The sequence below is a fragment of the Zingiber officinale genome, chromosome 4B (assembly GCF_018446385.1).
Source record: "Zingiber officinale cultivar Zhangliang chromosome 4B, Zo_v1.1, whole genome shotgun sequence".
Lineage (NCBI taxonomy): Eukaryota > Viridiplantae > Streptophyta > Magnoliopsida > Zingiberales > Zingiberaceae > Zingiber > Zingiber officinale.
In genome coordinates, this window is record NC_055993.1 from 115081859 (window position 1) to 115101274 (window position 19416).

At 35.3% G+C, this 19416-nt stretch overlaps 3 long non-coding RNA genes across 3 annotated transcripts; all 3 read left to right on the forward strand.

The window, feature by feature from the left end:
• Nucleotides 1–11642: 11642 nt before the first annotated feature.
• Nucleotides 11643–11972, forward strand: LOC121977865. Its single transcript, XR_006111070.1, has 3 exons — nt 11643–11687; nt 11754–11861; nt 11944–11972. It is a non-coding gene; the product is annotated as an uncharacterized LOC121977865 (long non-coding RNA).
• A 4184-nt stretch (nt 11973–16156) lies between these two features.
• On the forward strand, nt 16157–16908 carry LOC121977866. The gene is made up of 3 exons (XR_006111071.1): nt 16157–16174; nt 16457–16598; nt 16804–16908. It is a non-coding gene; the product is annotated as an uncharacterized LOC121977866 (long non-coding RNA).
• A 6-nt stretch (nt 16909–16914) lies between these two features.
• LOC121977867 lies at nt 16915–17655 on the forward strand. Its single transcript, XR_006111072.1, has 2 exons — nt 16915–16954; nt 17538–17655. It is a non-coding gene; the product is annotated as an uncharacterized LOC121977867 (long non-coding RNA).
• The last annotated feature ends 1761 nt before the right edge of the window (nt 17656–19416 follow it).

The window sequence follows — 19416 nt, forward strand, 5'->3', positions numbered from 1 at the left end:
TTCCATCTTCGTGTTCGTGTTTTTTCGCCCGACACACCCGACGCCTCTTCCCTCTTCATTTTTTTTCGCCGTTTCGCTTCTCATCCGGCGATCTTCGACTCCCTCTCATCACGTACGGAGATCCACTTCACCCAGCGACCTTCGAGTCCCCCCCTCCCACCCCGACGCACGGAGATCCTTTCCTCTCTACAACGCTAGGTTTTGCTCCCTTACCGACCCCTTCTTTCTTTTCCTGTCTGCCTCTCCGTTATGTTTGTGATTCTCCAATGGATTTTTTTTGTATAATGAACTACTAAGATGCTCCAAAGGTCCTATTATTAAGTTTTTTTTTATCATTCATAAAGTGATTTAGTTCTTATTCTTGTTAGGGTTTTTTTCCTTGTCAATAGATGATTCTGTTGATTTAGTATTTGGTATTGTGATTTTTTTATAGTGCTTATAGTAACACCATTGAAGATGTAATTTCCTATCCAAAGCATAATTAGTATTTTGTATTTGGTATTGATTGGCGATTTGCAAATGTTTTATGGTAGCTGGATCAAGTACAGTAACTTTTGGATGTTTTTCCAAGTAATCCTTCAAAGAATTAAGCGACAAATAATAATGATACTTAGAGCAAATTAAAGCCAATCATGATGATAAAGGTATTGCATCCTTATTTTTGATTGATATGCTATTGCTTTTGAGAATGCTTCTCTTGCTTGTGTCATGAAAACCTCAAGGATATCTTGTTATAGTATGTGTTCGAAGAATTTCATCTCAACCATGACAATATATGAAAGCCTCACATGACTTCTAAAATTGAGTGTTAATATATGATTTTTTTTGTGTGTTCATTTTTTTTTTTGTGTGTCGCATGGCTTCTGCAATTTAGTGACGCTATATAATTTTTGTGTGTCACTATATGACTTATTGCAATAGATTTTACAAATTAAAGTTTCATGGATTTTTCATTTTGAACACAAATGTTGTATTTTTTTTAACTTTTGTTTATTCACTTTAATATCTTCAGATTTTGACCCATTTGTTTGGAGATTTTGCTTGATTGAAATGGATAAAACCTAGATATACTTGGATAGAATGTCCAAACAGTATGAGGAGGGTGTGGAACAATTCATTAGAAATTGTTTACAGAATCCCAATATTGACCCCAATGATATTTATTATCCTTGTTGCAAATGTATCAATCTTAAGAAAGGATCGGTTAAGTCCATTTTAGAGCATCTTTATTTCCATGGTTTTAGTCAACATTATGTGAATTGGATTTGGCATGGTGAGCCTGCCAAAGATGATAAAGTAAAAGGGAGTGTCAACCAAGAGCCAATTAATAATTATTATGATAACTTTGAAACCGCTCATATGTGTGAGGCAGCGTATGATAACTATACAGAAAACCCTGAAGAATTTATGAAATTTTTGGAGGAATCAGAGAAGCCATTGTATAAGGGATGTCAACGTTACACAAAATTGAGTGTACTTGTGAAACTGTACAATACCAAAGCAAAGCATGGAATGAGTGATGCTCTATTTTCAGATCTACTATTAGATTTTGGGGATATGCTACCAATTAATCACAATCTACCGTCTTCAATGTATGATGTAAAAAAGACATTGAGTTGTTTGACGTTGACTCATGAAAAGATTCATGCTTGTTCCAATGACTGCATTCTTTATAGGAAGCAATATCAAAACTGCGTAAGCTGCCCTAAATGTGGTTTGTCACGATGGAAGCTAACGAAAAACAAGGTTAAGAAGAAAGGTGTTCCTGCTAAGGTGGTTTGGTATTTCCATCCCATTCCAAGATTTAAGCGCATGTTTAAATCTTTAGAGACCTCAAGAAATTTAACATGGCATGCAGATTCTGTAGGACCGTTGCGGCCGGCTAGGAGGGGGTTGGATATCCTGTAAAACCAAAACGAACAAACCCTCCTCGAACTCTTTAAACTAACACTTGCATATATAAAGTAAGCTGATAAATTAAAAGCATAAAGAAAAAGCGAGGCACAAGAGGTTTACTTGGTTACAACCGATGTGGTTGTTAATCCAAGGAAAATTAAGCTCACTAAAAACTCCTTCAGGCAGAGAAGCCTCGTACAACGTTGAAGTGCAAAAAACAGAAGCTAAACTAGAACAGAAGCGCACAAGTGTTTGGAATTACAATTTAGAGTTCATTTTTTTAAAAGCTTCTGGACCAAGGCTATATTTATAGCCTTGGTCGGGGCGTCTGGAAGAGTTCCGGGCCCCCTGGGGAGGATAAAACTTATTCCCCAACGTTCAGATCGAGATAAATCTAGATCTGGTCAACATTACTGGTCCGGGCGCCCAGAAGGGTTCCGGGCGCCCCGGACCCCGAAAGTCAACTCTGGTTGACTTTTTGTCCGGGACCTCTACTCCGTTTCAGTCCCGCCTCGGTCCGGGTCTTCCACTCCGGATCCGCTTACTTGGGTGATCTCTGCCATCCGGAAAAGGGCTCCCCCGAACCCAACTTCCGGTCTTCTCGAGCAGCCTTCCGCTCCGGCTTTTCGTCCCTCGGAATCGCTGCGTGTTTCCTTCTCGCCCACCAGCGTACTCATCCGCAGTCTTCGTCTCTCGGTTGCACCCCGTGCCGACCTTCTCGCTAGCTGCGTCTCTTGCTCCCCGAGCAATCTTCCGCTCCGCCTTTCGTCCCTCGGAACCACCGCACGCTTCCTTCTCGTCCACCGGGGTACTCTTCCGCAGCACCTCGTCCCTTGGACGCACCGCGTGCCGTCCTTCTCGCTAGCTGCGTCTTCCGCTCAAGTACCTGTGCTCCTAAGCTCCTGCACACTTAGACACAAGGTTAAAACAATACAGGACCTAACTTAACTTGTTGATCACACCAAAACAACCTTGGGGTTCCAACAATCTCCCTCTTTTTGATGTGATCAACCCAAGTTAAGCTAGGGTCAAAAATAGATATGAAAAATTAAACAATGTTTAATTTTCAATTTTTCAATAACGTGCAACAAGATAGAAAAATTTAATTTTAAAAAAAATTAAATTTCAATTTTTCTACCTCCCTCTAGACTTATACTTTTTCTTCTCCCCCTTTGATCACATAAAAAATTGGGGTTGCAAGAAAAATCTAAGGGTTGATACTTAGAAACATTATAAAAATATATTTCAATGATTTTCTAGAAAATATTTCTAAGATAAATTTCTAAGTCAAGAAATAACTTTTGAAAAAAAATTTCTAAGTATTTGTCATCAATAAAAAACTTTCTAAGCCGAAAATTTATGCAAGAAAATTTAAGAGAATTGATAATATTAAAAGAAATTTTCTATGCATTTATTTATTTATATATTCTAATGCTTTTATCAGAAAATTTTAAATTTCCATTTTAATTTATCATGATTTCTTAACTTTGAAGCAAGAAACTTCGAACATGTAGAAATTTGTGCAAATTGTAACATGCCATTTTCTATTGTATTTTGAATTCCTAATTCGCAAAGATATTTCGATAATATAAACTTGATAAAGTTTTTCGACAATACTTCTTATTTGCAAACTTCGTTTGACAAAATATTTTGTAATTTGTAAAAGTATTTTGACAACATAAATTTTAATTTGCAACAATCTGTGGATAATAGATTTACTACTCCGAGAAACTCTTTCGATAATATCTCTAATTTGCAAACTTTGTTCGAAAAAATATTTCATAATTTATTCGACAGAAGATTTTCTAATCTGAAAAGCTCTTTCGATAATCTCTCTAATTTGCAAACTTTGTTCGAAAAAATGTTTCGTAATTTGCAAGATTCGTTCGACCAAATATTTTGTAACTTGCAAGAATCTTTTGTCAAATCATTTTGCAATTCGAAAAACTCTTTCAACGAGATAATTTGTAATTCGGAAAAAATTTTAGATCCGGAAAAAGTTTTCAAAAAAATACTTTGTGATTCGCAAGAATCTTTCGTCAAAACATTTTGTAATTCGAAAAATTCTTTCGATGATTCAATTTTTTATTCGCAAAAATCTTCAGGTAATTTGATTAATTGAACCAGTTATTCAGAGGTTCGAGTCCATACCTTACTTACCTCGTCGGCCGTTGGTTCTCCCCCTGTTGAATTACTTTCTTCCGAAGATTCTCCCCCTTCATTGATCTCGGGATGTACTTCAGCTGTTGGGGCTGTCTCGGTAATTTCTTCCGTCTTGGATTCTGATGACGGCTCGATGTCTATTGAGGGGACGACTTCCATCGGTTCTTCGTAGAGTTTTAAGAACTTTTCCCAAAGTTCTTTTGAGATGTTGTATTCGCCGATTCTTTTGAGATCTTCATTTGGTATCACGGTTAGGAGATGAAATTCTGCCCGTCCGTTTGCCATCGATTCGTTACATTGCTTTTTGTTCCAGAGACGTAGATCGAGTCTTTCTCCGTTCGTGTTCTTCGGTTCTTCATAACCAGATTTTAAAATTAAAGAAATACCAAGGTCTGAGTTAAGGTATACCTCTATTTGTTTCTTCCATGAAGAAAACTCCCCCTCGAATGCTGGTGGATATTCGCTAGCTCCGGCCATCGTTTTGTTGCTTCAGACGGCGGTTAGTCCTTCTGAGGCGTCTCGGCTCTGATACCACTTGTAGGACCGTTGCGGCCGGCTAGGAGGGGGTTGGATATCCTGTAAAACCAAAACGAACAAACCCTCCTCGAACTCTTTAAACTAACACTTGCATATATAAAGTAAGCTGATAAATTAAAAGCATAAAGAAAAAGCGAGGCACAAGAGGTTTACTTGGTTACAACCGATGTGGTTGTTAATCCAAGGAAGATTAAGCTCACTAAAAACTCCTTCAGGCGGAGAAGCCTCGTACAACGTTGAAGTGCAAAAAACAAAAGCTAAACTAGAACAGAAGCGCACAAGTGTTTGGAATTACAATTTAGAGTTCATTTTTTTAAAAACTTCTGGACCAAGGCTATATTTATAGCCTTGGTCGGGGCGCCTGGAAGGGTTCTGGGCGCCCTGGGGGGATAAAACTTATCCCCCAACGTTCAGATCGAGATAAATCTCGATCTGGTCAACTTTACTGGTCCGGGCGCCCGGAAGGGTTCCGGGCGCCCCGGACCCCGAAAGTCAACTCTGGTTGACTTTTTGTCCGGGACCTCTACTCCATTTCAGTCCCGCCTCGGTCCGGGTCTTCCTCTCCGGATCCGCTTACTTGGGTGATCTCTGCCATCCGGAAAAGGGCTCACCCGAACCCAACTTCCGGTCTTCTCGAGCAGCCTTCCGCTCCGGCTTTTCGTCCCTCGGAATCGCTGCGTGTTTCCTTCTCGTCCACCAGCGTACTCATCCGCAGTCTTCGTCCCTCGGTTTCACCCCGTGCCAACCTTCTCGCTAGCTGCGTCTCTTGCTCCCCGAGCAATCTTCCGCTCCGGCTTTCGTCCCTCGGAATCACCGCATGCTTCCTTCTCGTCCACCGGGGTACTCTTCCGCAGCACCTCGTCCCTCGGATGCATCGCGTGTCGTCCTTCTCGCTAGCTGCGTCTTCCGCTCAAGTACCTGTGCTCCTAAGCTCCTGCACACTTAGACACAAGGTTAAAACAACACAGGACCTAACTTAACTTGTTGATCACACCAAAACAACCTTAGGGTTCCAACAGATTCTACAAGAGTTGTTGATCAGTTACGTCGTCCAGTTGATTCACCATCATGGAAGAGTGTGAATCATATATGGCCTGACTTTGAAATTGAGCCAAGAAATCTTTGCCTAGCACTTGCAGCTAATGACATTAATCCTCATAGCAACCTTAGTAGTCGGTACAGCCGTTGGGCAATCATGTTGGTCAACTATAATTTACCTCCAAATATGTGCATGAAGAGGAAATACATCATGCTAACTATGCTCATTTCAAGGCCTAAGCAGCCTGGAAACGATATTGATGTCTATCTGGAGGTGTTAGTTGAAGATTTGCAACAATTGTGGGAAGGAGTTGATGGAGTCTATGATGCTTATCGAAGGCAGTTCTTCACTCTTAAAGCAGTCTTATTATGGACCATCAATGACTTTCCTACCTATGGTAACCTTAGTGGATGTACTACACATGGTTATTATGCATGCCCAATATGCGGAGAAGATACTTATGCAAGTCACTTGGAAAATGGGAAGAAAATGCCATTTGCTGGCCATAGACGATTCCTATCACGGTTTCATCCCTATCGTAGGAAAATGAAGGAGTTTAATGACATGGATGAACTTGGAGAAGCAGCTAGACCATTATCTGGGATTAAGTTGTTTGACAAACTTTCTAACATAAGGTGTGAGTTTGGAAAGAGGATAAGTGTGAGAGGGAAAAAAAAGAATGCAAAGGCTAATATGTTGGAAGTCAATATAGAAGAAAAAGATTTAGGAGCAACAATTTTCAGAAAATGTTGGAAGAAGAAGTCAATCTTTTTTAATATTCCTTACTGGAAACACCTGCATGTAAGGCATTGTCTCGATGTTATGCACATCGAGAAAAATGCCTTTGAATCCCTCATTAATACTTTGATGAATGTTAAAGGAAAAATCAAGGATAATGTGGCAGCTAGGTTGGACATGGTTGAGATAGGAATTACGCCCGAATTAACACATATATTTGGGGAGAAGAGAACATATCTTCCTCTTGTTGTGTGCTCATTCACAAAAAAAAGAAAAGTTACAGGTGTGCAAGTCATTAAAGGATATAAAAGTTCCAGAAGGTTTCTCTTTGAATATGAATAATATTGTGTGCATGGATCAGTTGAAGTTGACTTGCTTGAAATCCCATGATTGTCATGTTTTAATGCAGCATTTCTTGCCAATAGTTATACGTGATGCACTGCCAAAACATGTTAGATATGCTATCATAAGATTATGCTTCTTCTTCAAAGATATTTGTTGCAAAGTTATAGATGTAGCCAAGTTAGATAAGCTACAATCTGATTTGGTTGTTACACTCTGCTTATTGGAGCAATATTTTCCCCCATCTTTCTTCGATATCATGCTTCACTTAACTGTCCATCTTGTTCGAGAAGTCCGATTATGTGGGTCATTTTACGTCAGATGGATGTATCCATTTGAAAGATACATGAAGGTGCTTAAGAGTTTATGTAGGCAGTCAAAAACATCCTGAAGGTTGCATTGTTCAAAGATATTTAGCAGAAGAAGCAATTGAGTTTTGTTCAGAATACCTCAATGACATTGATCCTATTGGAGTCCCTCAATCAATTCGAGATCCAAAAGCAAATGTTTCTGGCTTGCAAGCATGCAACACACCAATTATAGTGCAACAAGTTGATCTGCAACAAGCACATTTGACTGTGCTAGAAAATATGGAAGAAGTATCTCCCTATATAATGTATTATTTATGATTCTGCATATGTACTTGAGATTATCTAATGTCTTACACAAATTTATATATTAATACTTCTATAGTGAGCATAAAACCTTTTTGAAATCAATGTTTCCCAAAAAAGAGAAAGATGAAAGGTGGATACAAGATGCTCACAACAAGAGGTTTATTGATTGGTTTCATACAAAGGTGGATACCATATTGATTAAATTTTTACTATCATTTGTACTGAACAACTTATATTTACTTTTTTTAATCACCATATTCAAATTGATTACATGTTAAGTGGCTGTTGAAATTGACAATTGCAATGGTGGAACAACATCGACATTAACATGGTTGGCCCATGGACCGTGTGCACAAATCATTAAGTATAATAGTTATGTTATAAATGACAATTTATACCAAACAAAGGCACGGGATGATGACAGAGTTTGCCAAAACAGTGGGGTTTCTTTAATTGCCAACACCATACTTGTATGTAGTGCTAAAGATAAGAATCCCTTGCTAGCTAATGTGTCTTTCTATGGAGTGATTGAAGAAATATGGGAATTAGACTATCATCAATTTCACGTCCCTCTTTTCAAATGTGCTTGGGTTACAAATGACAAAGGAATAATCAACAACGATGAATGTGGCTTCACCTTAGTCATCTTGAACAAACGAGGACACAAGAATGATGAATTTGTGCTTGCAAGTCAAGTCAACCAAGTCTTTTATATTGATGATCCATTACAAAAGGGGTGGTCAATTGTGCTCCCAGTTCCAAATAGATGTTATGAGGGAGATGATGATGATTGGAGCAGTATTCCTGATTCTAGACCAATTGATGATGTTGATACTCATTGCATTCCTACTCATGAAAGATATTTTAGATCAGAAATTGAGGGTGTTTGGGTCACAAAAAAGAAAAAATGATGTTTTGCATTTTTATGTAATGGTTTTGTTATGAACATAAAGGAATATTTTATGCACTTTAAAAAATTATGTTATGCAATTCTATGATAAGTTTATGTCTGTGTTGCTATTTATTTATAATTGTGTTAGTGTAATTATATATGTCATGTTTATGTTATTGTTATTGTACAAATTTTAATTGGTTTCATTTATATTCTTATGCAGACAATAGTCGATGGGTCGTAAAAAACAGGGAGTAGCAGTTGAGGAGATACATGGAATAGTCGATGTTGAGCTACATGGAGTAGTCAATGCAGAGCTACATGAAGTTACTGATAGAGAAGAACGTTCTGTAGATGTGCAGAAGAACAAACAAGGTCCTACATCAATGTGTAAACTCACTGCAGCTGCAAGATAGGGAAAAAAAGCGAAGATTGATTATGATGACATGGAGCGACCATTATACAATACAAATGGAAAGACATTGCAATCATACATTGGCTCTGTTGCTAGAACCATGGTGCCAATCAACATAAAGTCTTGGCCTAGTGTACCAGAAAATATAAAACAAAAATTGTGGGAAGAGATCTCGGTAAGATTTATATATACATACAATCCAAAATCAAGTTAGCTTTCCAACTCTCTGCTGTCATTGTTTTATTTAATCCATTCTTGTCATATTAGTTGTATAATTATCCAGCTTGTATGTTTATTAGTTTCTTATTCCTATTCAACTTATCTATTAATAGTACTAACTAATTTTTGGTGTTGCAGAATGCGTTTGAATTAGCACCACAAAGTGAATCTGCTGTGATGAATTCAGCATCTCAAAAGTGGCGAGATTTCAAAAACAAACTCACTAGCAGATTTGTTTGGCCAAATAAATGCAATCCTGAAAAATTGAGTTCTCCACCGAGTCAATATCAGATCCCAAAAGTAGTTTGGAAAGCATTTGTAGATGAGAGACTTCATCCATCATGGGAGGTACGCACTCATATGGTGTTAGCTAGAAATTTTGCTTATATAACTTGTTGTCTTAGAAAGAATGATGTTGTTTGTACTTTTGCATTTGCAAGTTCATGTATTTACTATGGTGTTATTTGTTTGTTTGCATTTACAATTTTTGTATGGTGCATTTGCAATTTGAAATATCATTCAAGTGCTTACACGTTTTTTCCAATTTGTTCATTCAAGTGCTTCATGTTCATTTTTTTCAAGTGCTTACACGTTTTTTTTTTCCAATTTGTTCATTCCAACTTGCAATTCTTTGTTCATTATATTCATTTAAGTGCTAGATGTTTGGAAAGACCATGACGCTTCATGTTCCTTTTTTTCAATTTGCAATTGCTGTTCGTTTTTTGTTCATTCCAATTGCTGTTCATTTTTTTTTTCAATTTGCAATTGTTGTTCGTTTTTTTCAAGTGCTGTTCGTTTTTTTTTTTCAATTTGCAATTGCTGTTCATTTTTTTCAAGTGTTGGATGATTTTTTCAAGTGCTTCAAGTGCTACAATTGCTGTTCGTATGATAGAACTAATGTTGTATTATACATTATGTGTACATTATTATACACATATGTGTATATATATATATATATATATAGTTTACATATTGGAATATATATATACGTTTTATAGTTTAATTGTTTGTTTACACGCCTCATATTGTCTGCTGTATATATAATGCATACAGGTGTTGTTGAATGTATTTTCTATTGTAGGTTATTCATGAAAAGCAAAAAGAACGAACGATGCATTATAAATATCATCACAGATTATCTCGTAAAGGTTACATTGGCTTAGAGGCTGAATTGGTAAGCTACCATGCATTATACTTGGCATTTTCAAGCAAGTATTTAATATTATGTAACTGATCATTTTTGGAATTGTAGAGGGAGAAAAAATTAATTGTTGAAAATGAGGAAGCTGATAGATCGTTGCTTTGGCGTAAAGCTCGTGAGGACAAATCTGGCAACATTACAAATATGGAGATAGCAGAAGTCGCTAAAAAAATTGTAAATATTTATTATTATCTAATTTTCATATTGTCTAGCTAAGTAATATTGGAAATTTTGGATTAATTTGTTACATCCCTAATTGTAGGATGACTTATTGGAAAAGAAGGTGAAAGGAGAGTTCAAACCTTCTGGGATGAACGATATATTAACCACTGCATTAGGAAATCAGGAGCACTATGGACGAGTTAGAGGTGTGGGAGGATGCGTAAAACCCCAACTCTACTTTAAAACTACAAGAAATAATAGGGAATCAGTCCCAAAGGATTCGATCGATAACTTCAAAGAACAATCAGAGGAGAATAAAAGCTTGAAGGTTGAAGTAGAGAGATTGAAGGCTCAACTTGCTCAGGTAATTAATAATCAAACTTGTGAGGTTGTGATATCGAATAAGTCCTCAAACATGAATGACCCAAAATGGAGAGATGATGTGGAGGTTTATGAATGTAGCACTTCAAACTTGGAGGTTCTATATTTCTCAATTTTATGTCAAATTAATTTTTGTTTTCAAATTCACATATTTATATACAATTTCTTATTATTCTTACAGGGAAAAAAAATGTAACTTGGCTGTGAAACAATGTGAAAATGTGGTGACGTATAACGCAATACTATCAGAAGGAGGCCCAAATATATTGATTCATCATCTTCCACTTGGGGAAGGGAATTTCAAGGTATCTATTGATGTTGTCTTAGATGAAGAAGCAGAGCTTCTAATCCCAATTCGGTCTGGACCAACAATCGTCAATGATGCTGTTGGAACAATTATTGCTTGGCTTAAAGGGTTGGTAATTTTACCAACGAAGAAGGTACTTTCAATTTTCTTGAAAAGTTGGTATTTGAAAAAACATTAATCATTTGAATACTCATATGAATATTTTAACATATTGTAGAAGAATGTGCAACATCAATCATTTGCTCCTTCGGATGTTCATGGTGATCAGGACAAGTACAAGGAAATTGAAAAAACTTTGCCAATGGCATGCAAGTATATCTATTCGTATGTCATCAGATTGATGCCTAAAGATGAGAGCATACACATAGAATTTGATGAAGCTATGTTTGAACATCCTAAAAGTGTATGGTTGCTAAGAGAAGATATCTTACGCTTTATGGAGATGAAAGAGATAGGTGCCAGACAAATTTTGGTTTATATGGGGTATGTTATGTGTTAAATACAATATTTGTTCACATGCTTTGCTTTGTTCACAAAATTTGTTCACAAGCTTTTGCTTTGGTTTACATGGTGTATATTTATATTTTTCATTACCTTGCAATTACCTTTACAAATACTTAAAGAAAGAAAATAGAGCTCAGTATGTGTCATTTGTGGATCTTAGTCACATACCTACATGCGATGTGGGTGAAGAAGGTAGTAAATTATCACAACATATTACTGCTCAGTTGGGAGCATCGAACAGAGATAGCATATGCTTCATCCCATATAACACTGGGTAAGATTTTAATTATTTATCATTTCCTACTACATGTTAGTTAATGTTATATTTTTATTTGTGCAGGTACCATTGGATCTTGACTATAATTAATGAAGATAAGAATATGATATATTTATTGGACTCTTTAAGTAACAGGAACCGAGATCATGCTTGGCAAACTATTGTGACCAAGTAAGTAGTAACTTATGCTGATTTTGAATGCATTCAATTCATTATAGATTGAAAAAATAATTTTCTATTTTTTACAATGTAGTGGGGTCAAGATATACAATGCATCAATGAGTATTTCAAAAGGACCAGGTTTTAAACAATTGACAGTATGTATTGTGACTATGTATTTAGACATCAATTAATGATTATTATTATTTTGATTGTGACTTCTTGCATAACATTTTCAATTTCATTAGGGTAATCTTAAACAAAATGGTGACATTGAATGTGGATATTGTGTGATGCGGTACATGAAAGAGATAGTCTTGGATGAATATCCACAATTGGAGAGGAAGGTGAATATTTTTTTTTATGAAATATTTTCCTTATAAAATATTAAGTCATTTTTCATTGATCCTCAAACTTTTGTTAATGATTCAATTTGCAGCATCAAAAAATAAATAGTATTACAATTAATTTCAGTATGATAAAGTCAGAAATGAATGAAGCGAATTTGTCTATTTCTATGTGGGTGCCTAAGTGTAGGCTATGCTACAAATTTTAGATTGTATTTAGAGATTTATGGATACAAAAGTTTTTTGGTTATGGTTAAATATTTCTTTTATGAATTCACTTTTGGATTGTATTTGATAGATATTTGTGATATATTTGTTCAATTTTAGTGATGAAAACTATTGTGTTATATAACAAAATATTATGATATACACTTTTGTCAATTAAATTTATATTGTAGTAAAATATAGTCAACTACTTCGATACTATAAATAAAAATGATGAAGTAATACAACACATAAGACTTCAATAAATTTAAATAGTGGCATAGTTAAAGAAACTATTTACTTTGCTATGTGATTAAAATTATTGAAGTCGTTTGTATGTATTATTGCGCTAACTTAAATTGTTGAAGTGTAGTAAAATATGCTTTCCTACTTCCATACTACGATGAAGTAATACAATAACAATTACTTCGATCAAGCTAAAATATACAGAAGTAATATTAAATATTTACTATACTATAATATCAAAAATTATGAAGTCGTAACTCCTTTAAACTTCGTCGGACAATGTAACCTATGTAGTAATATATCATCAACTACTTCGGTATTTTTACTGGTCTTGATGAAGTAATAGCATTTTTTTACTTCGAAAACGGCCCGATTTTGAACCGGTTTTGGACCGGCGATAGACTTCGGTAATCGTGTGTCGAAGTAAAAACTTAACCCTTTTACTTCACGTGCGTCTAATTCGGTAAATATCTACCTATTACTTCAGATAATATCCGAAGTCTATTGCCGATTTTCACATAGTGAAGGTGCACAGCTGGGGGCGTCAGAAGTGGGTCCAGACGCTTGGAGTCGCCATGTCAGCAAATGCTTAGTTTCAATCAGTGGGCTATAAATAGAGCTCTGGTCTTTTTCATTCAGAACAACACTTTTTGTATTCAAGTTTTCCATTTTGTTCTTCAAGTTCTGTGCTTTCAACGTCCTGTACGAGCCTTCTCCTCTTCCAACTTGTGTCGAAGAAGGAGTCTGCTAGTTGAGATTCACTTGCCTGGAATTAGCAACCTCCCTGATTATAAACCAAGTAAATACTTTTGTCTCGTACTTATTTTTATGCATGTTAGTTTCATTTATTAAAGGTGTTTGTATCAACTTAAGTCAAAAGCTTCAAGAAAGGGTATTTTTGTCATTTCAAGCAATTCACTCTCCTCTTACCAGTCAAACTGGGACCAACAAGTGGTATTAGAGTGAGGATACTTCAGAAGGACTAACCACCGACCGAATCATACAAGAAATGGCCGAACCAAGCATCTACCTGCCTATGTTCGAGGGGGAGTTTGTGACTTAAAAAAAGATGATGGAGATGTTCTTTAAAATATATTTCAATTTACTATTAATAATGAAATATGATTTTGTAGCACCTAAAGATTAGCAAGGAGATGACAATGAAGAATATCTGTGGATGAAGAAGGAGCAAGCCAACTTCGTGGCAAACAGCAAGGCAGAATTCCATCCGTTGAGCATTTTACCACCACAAGAAGTCAACCAGATCGGATCCTACAAGTCAGTCAAAGTGCTCTAGGAGAAGTTCTTGGAGTTGCATGAAGGGACCTCCGGAACCAAATCAGCAACCCCCGAATGGAAGAAGGTGAAATAGTTGCACATCTACACTCAAGGATCAAGGAGTTGATCACTGGACTCATGAATCTCAGAGAAATCGTAACAAACTGAGATTCGTTAAGATACACCTTAAATGCATTTCCAAGAACACTCGAGTGGACAGCCATAGTCAACTCATTTTACATCTCTAAGGACCTTGAGGTGAGTATCTTAGAAAATTTGTTTTCTACTTTTGAACTTCACGAGTCGAGATATGCAAGCTTAAAGAATAAAGAAGAAAAGTCTCCTCAAAACCTATCACTGAAGGCTAACTAGAAAGATGAACCAGATTTAGACACATCACTTGATGAAGACGAAGTCATGTTTATGGTTAGAAAGTTTGGTAAATTCCTTAAGTCTAACAAGTTTAACAAGTCGTAGGCTAAGAAACTTTCATGAGGCAAATGAAAGGTGCAGTTCTACAACTGCCAAGAAGAAGGGGTACATTAAGGATAACTTCTCAAAATTAAAGGACAAGGAGATAAATAAAAGACCAATATAGATGAAGCATAAAAACCTAAAGGTGATGTGGTACGAATCGTCGTCATCAAAGTCAGAAATTGAAGCCTACACCGGACTTACACTAATGGCAAGTCACCAAGAAGACGATCAAGTGAGCTCATCCAAAATGAGCATCGACAAATGGGGAGTCACTTCAAAAGGAAGTAACAATGCAGGGGGAGCGTCGGATAAGGAGATCGACAAGATAAGTTAGGTACGATCTCTACCTTCTGACAAACTATACAAATTTGTTAAAATACTTTCTAAAAATTCTTGTTAATTAGAAATTAAAAATAAAAAAATCAAAAAAGGAAAATGTAGAATTAAAAATAACTTTAACAAAATCTTATCAATTAGAAGATTTTGATAAATTAAAAATTAAAAGAACAAATAGAACTATTGAAAAAGAATATTGCATGCTTAAATTCAAGTCATTTCAAAAAATATTTGGTTAATTCAGTAAGAAATAATTTATTTTGGATACCAAAATCTTGTTTAGCTTGATAAATTAATTTCATATGTGATCCTGTCTGAAATATGTGAAGTGGTGCACTAGTTCAGATGAACGACGATCCTTGATGAAGATAGCCTCCTGAAGATCTACACTACAAGAAAACAGGGCTTCCGAAATAGATTTTTAAAATGGAAATAAGATCTGTTTTAAATTTTTGTAAATTATAAACGGATTTGCTACGGAATTCTTAATCAGTTTCTTTTTTTAATAAAAATAATATAGAAAAAATTTTAAAACAAAATTTAAAATAAATTAGAAACAGAATTTATAAATAATTTTTTATAAACAAAAATAAATACGAAATAACAACGAAATTTGATACAAAATTTTATTTGTTTATAAATTTGTTTAAAAATATTTTAAACAGAAAAAAATCCGTTTATAATTTATATAATTTGAAAAAAAAATATATTAAGTAATTAGAAAAATACTTTATTTTAATTCATATCTTCTTCTCTAGTCCTAAATCCCGCACACGATCTTCTTCTGCAATCCCAAATCGTGCAGGACTGCAAGGTGGGGATCTGGCATGATCTGAGTCTAGCCATCCTGACCATTCAATGGGTTCCAGTGGATCTCGACCATTCACTCAGATTTGATCTCAACCACTCCATCAGATCTGGATTGATCAGGACTGTCGGATCAGATTTGTGGAAATAAAATCCACACATCTTCTTCTCATTCGCTGGGTTTCTCACGCTGCGAAGGCTGGTACGACACTTCTCCCTCCTTCGCCATCACTCCACCAAAGGGGTTGGCGGTCCGCCACCACTCCACCGCCACCGGCCAGCCATCTCCTCTCCATCTTCCCACCGTCATTTTCTACCCGCGATTCCAGCCAACGCCATCATTTCCTCCAGTGGCTCTTCGTGATTTTTTGCCTCGACGCGCCGACACCAGCATCCAGGCCACGACAGAGTTTCTCTACTTCAGATCCAAACCGCAACCCTCTTCTCTTCGGGCTAGAGGATAAGAGGTCCTTCATAGTCAACATCCGGCCACGGCATCTCCAAGATCTGGCCGCCCTAAGCAAGCAGCGGTCCTCTTTTGGAGAGCTCTTCACTTCATGCTCAGCACCGGCTTCCCACAGACATCTCCGTCCTTCATCAGATTCTGAACAACAAGCTTCTTCTTCAATGGTCGATATGTTATTTGCGTGGTTGATTGTTTGATGTTTATGTTCTTAAGCTGTTCTCCCATGTTTTAGATTTGCATGTACCCATGTCATTTTGATTCATGCTCTTAAGGTGTTTGACAAAATGCTTATTCCAATAGTTAGGTTTAAATTCGTGCACTTTTTTTTTCCAATAGTCATTTGAGGAATCATAGGTCGATAATTAATTCCCAACAATATTTTTCTTCTTCTTAATTCTTCTTCTACTTTAATTTGCTTATATATATAATCTATGTTGATGTTGCAGGAGGAGATCACCAAGGAGTTTGAGGAGAGGAAGATTGAACTCGAAGCTAAGGCTCTAAAGATCTATCAGGCCTCAGACGCTGATATCAAGGTCTGCATTACTTGTCAAAGTTAAATTTGATCGAAATTCCATAAAGAACAAGGTCTGTGGCTTCCTGGTGTACCCTAGTATGTTGTATTGCCTCAGCACATATCTTGCTCTGTTGCCTTGTTTCGTTGCATGAACACTACAGTGGTGATAGAAATGATTCTCTCTTATTTTCTGATATTCACTGTATTACATGATTCAGCTGTAACTTATGACTAATGTTTAGTTCAGTTTCATATTATTTAAATCAATCATTGCAGGTATGTTGCTGAAAAATTTGTACATAACAATGTGGTTTCTTAATCAAGAAACTACTTTTCATTAAATAAAAGGCGGCTGACATTCAATGTTGAATCATTAAATTGGTTTAGTGATTCCTCTCCTATCAAGGCTAGACAACTGCAGTGCAAGGTAAATACTAAATGATGTTTTTTAAACTTGTTAGATTGCTTTACTGAGATACAATATATCCATGATTCTAAATTTTGTAAATTGTATTAGAATATAATGTCAAATATCAAGGTCGATGACTTGGTCGGTGTTCTATATGTAATTTCATATATTTTGATTGGAAAATCTTAGTGAATAAGATAGTAGTTTTCTAAAATTGGTTTTTAAGAATCTGGTGACTCATTGCTATTGTGAAATATCTATCAAAGTAATTTATATATTCTTGATTCTAAATTCAAACTTCAAGAGTTTCTTTTTCTAGTGTAAATATAATTGCAAAAGAATGTTGTTGATGACATATTTGCGAGAATATAAGAATTATGACCCAGACTCAAGTATAGATTTTTAAACAAATAATGTCATTGCATGTTAATTGTCCTAAGTTTGATTATCTCATTTCTCCCGTAGGCTGTGGTCCAAATCTCAATGGAGATAATATAAATTTGTACTGTTAATAAGTAGTTATTTTTTATATAGGTTATTTCATTGCATGCTTGTTTTTATATTTATTAAACTTAATCATTTCATGTTTTGATTTTGCTAGATTGTCTCAACAAACTTGGTTGGTTCATTAATCCGTATGAAGTAATTCATCTCATGGAGTTCGAGACAAGGGAGGGCAAAGGGAAGAAATCATAGACATGCATGCTACTAGCAAGAGGATATATGAAGACATTATTGAAAGTAAAAAAGTATTAAACTTCTTATCACAAAAAATGGGAAGAAAAGTTTATCAAGGTAGGCAAAGCAAAGAAAAGGAGAAGGTTTGTAAAATGATTCAAGAGGTGAAATATTCAAATCATTTATATCTAGGAGGATTTGATCCCTGTGATCATGAGCGTCGTGATAGAATGTAAAGATTAGATTACTTAAGGTGAGATTTAAAAATTTATACATTTGCTTAGATGATGTAAACATTTATTTATCCCAATGTTAATTTTATGATACTTTTGGATTAGAAATTAGTTATTTTAAATGTTTATTTGAAATGTGTGAGTTTCTTGTAGTATATAAGAATATAGAAATATAATATAATAAAAAAATATCAATAAATTTAAAAAATAAAATTATATTTAGATTTATAAATATAATTATAAACAGATTAAAATTATTTTTTATATGTTATTTAAAACGGATTAATGACGGATTTAAAACAAAATTTAGAAACAAATTTTGTATTTGAAATTTATTTTATTTGGTTAATTTAAAAACAGATTTAGAAATGACTTTTTAATCTGTTTCTAAATTAGAGACGGAATATTTCCGTCTCTTGAATTAACAACGGGGCTTTCAATGACGGATTTTAGACACGGAATATTCCGTCTCAAACCTTTTTTAGAAACGGAAAAGTGACTTTCAGAAACTGATTTTTTCGTCTCTGAAGCCCTGTTTTCTTGTAGTGCTAGAAGAACCTCTCTATGATCCTACGCACAGTGAGACAAACCAATAAAGCATTAGCGACATAAAACCTGTTAGAGTGTATACTAAAAGCCTAGCTTTTGTAAATATTTGTTTTGAAATAAAGAATCACATTGGTCAAAATGTCTACATTTATATGGTAGTTGTTCAATTAATTTATATTGTAGATAACATGGTGTGTGGTGTCACACACAGAAGGTTATGTTATCGGTTCTTTATAAATTATAAACAGTAGCTCAGGACTGAGATGAAAAGGAACAAACCATTGGAATAGTCGTAGTGTAATTAGGTATTAGTTTATCTTGACTAATAAATTACACTAGTACACTCTAAGTGTATTGAGTAGGACCATTTAAGGTAAGTTCTTTTTATACTGACTTAATAAAAGAACAAGACCTTAGTTATTATGGAAGTATGTGCTCTTAATCCTAATATAATAACAAGCACATATATTTAATATTTATTTCTTTAACTTATCAAAGGGTGAGATTTAGCTCGATAAATCAAAATGCCCGATAAGTTGGGAAATGATATTACTTATAGTGTGTGTTGTTGATTATAGAAGGAAACTATGTCCTACTAATCTAGGTTGATAATGTCCCCAAGATGAGCTCATAAGGATTATCATGTTAAACCCTGCAGGTGGACTTAGTCCGACATGACGATAAGGTTAAGTGGTACTACTCTTGGACTAAGATATTAATTAAAGTGAGTTGTCAGTAACTCAATTAATTAGTGGGCATTTGACATCTTAAACACAGGGAGACTGACATACTCATAATAAGAAGGAGCCCAAAATGTAATTTGAGATTGATGCAGTAGTTCAATAATAATTCTTTAGTGGTATGAATTATTATTGATGAAATTAAGTTGGGTGTTCTGGGCGAACACGGGAAGCTTAATTTCATCAGGAGACCAAAACCAATTCCTCCTCTCGGTCCCTATCGTAGCCTCTTATTTATAAAGTATTATACCCACATATACCCACCTTTATACCCATCCTA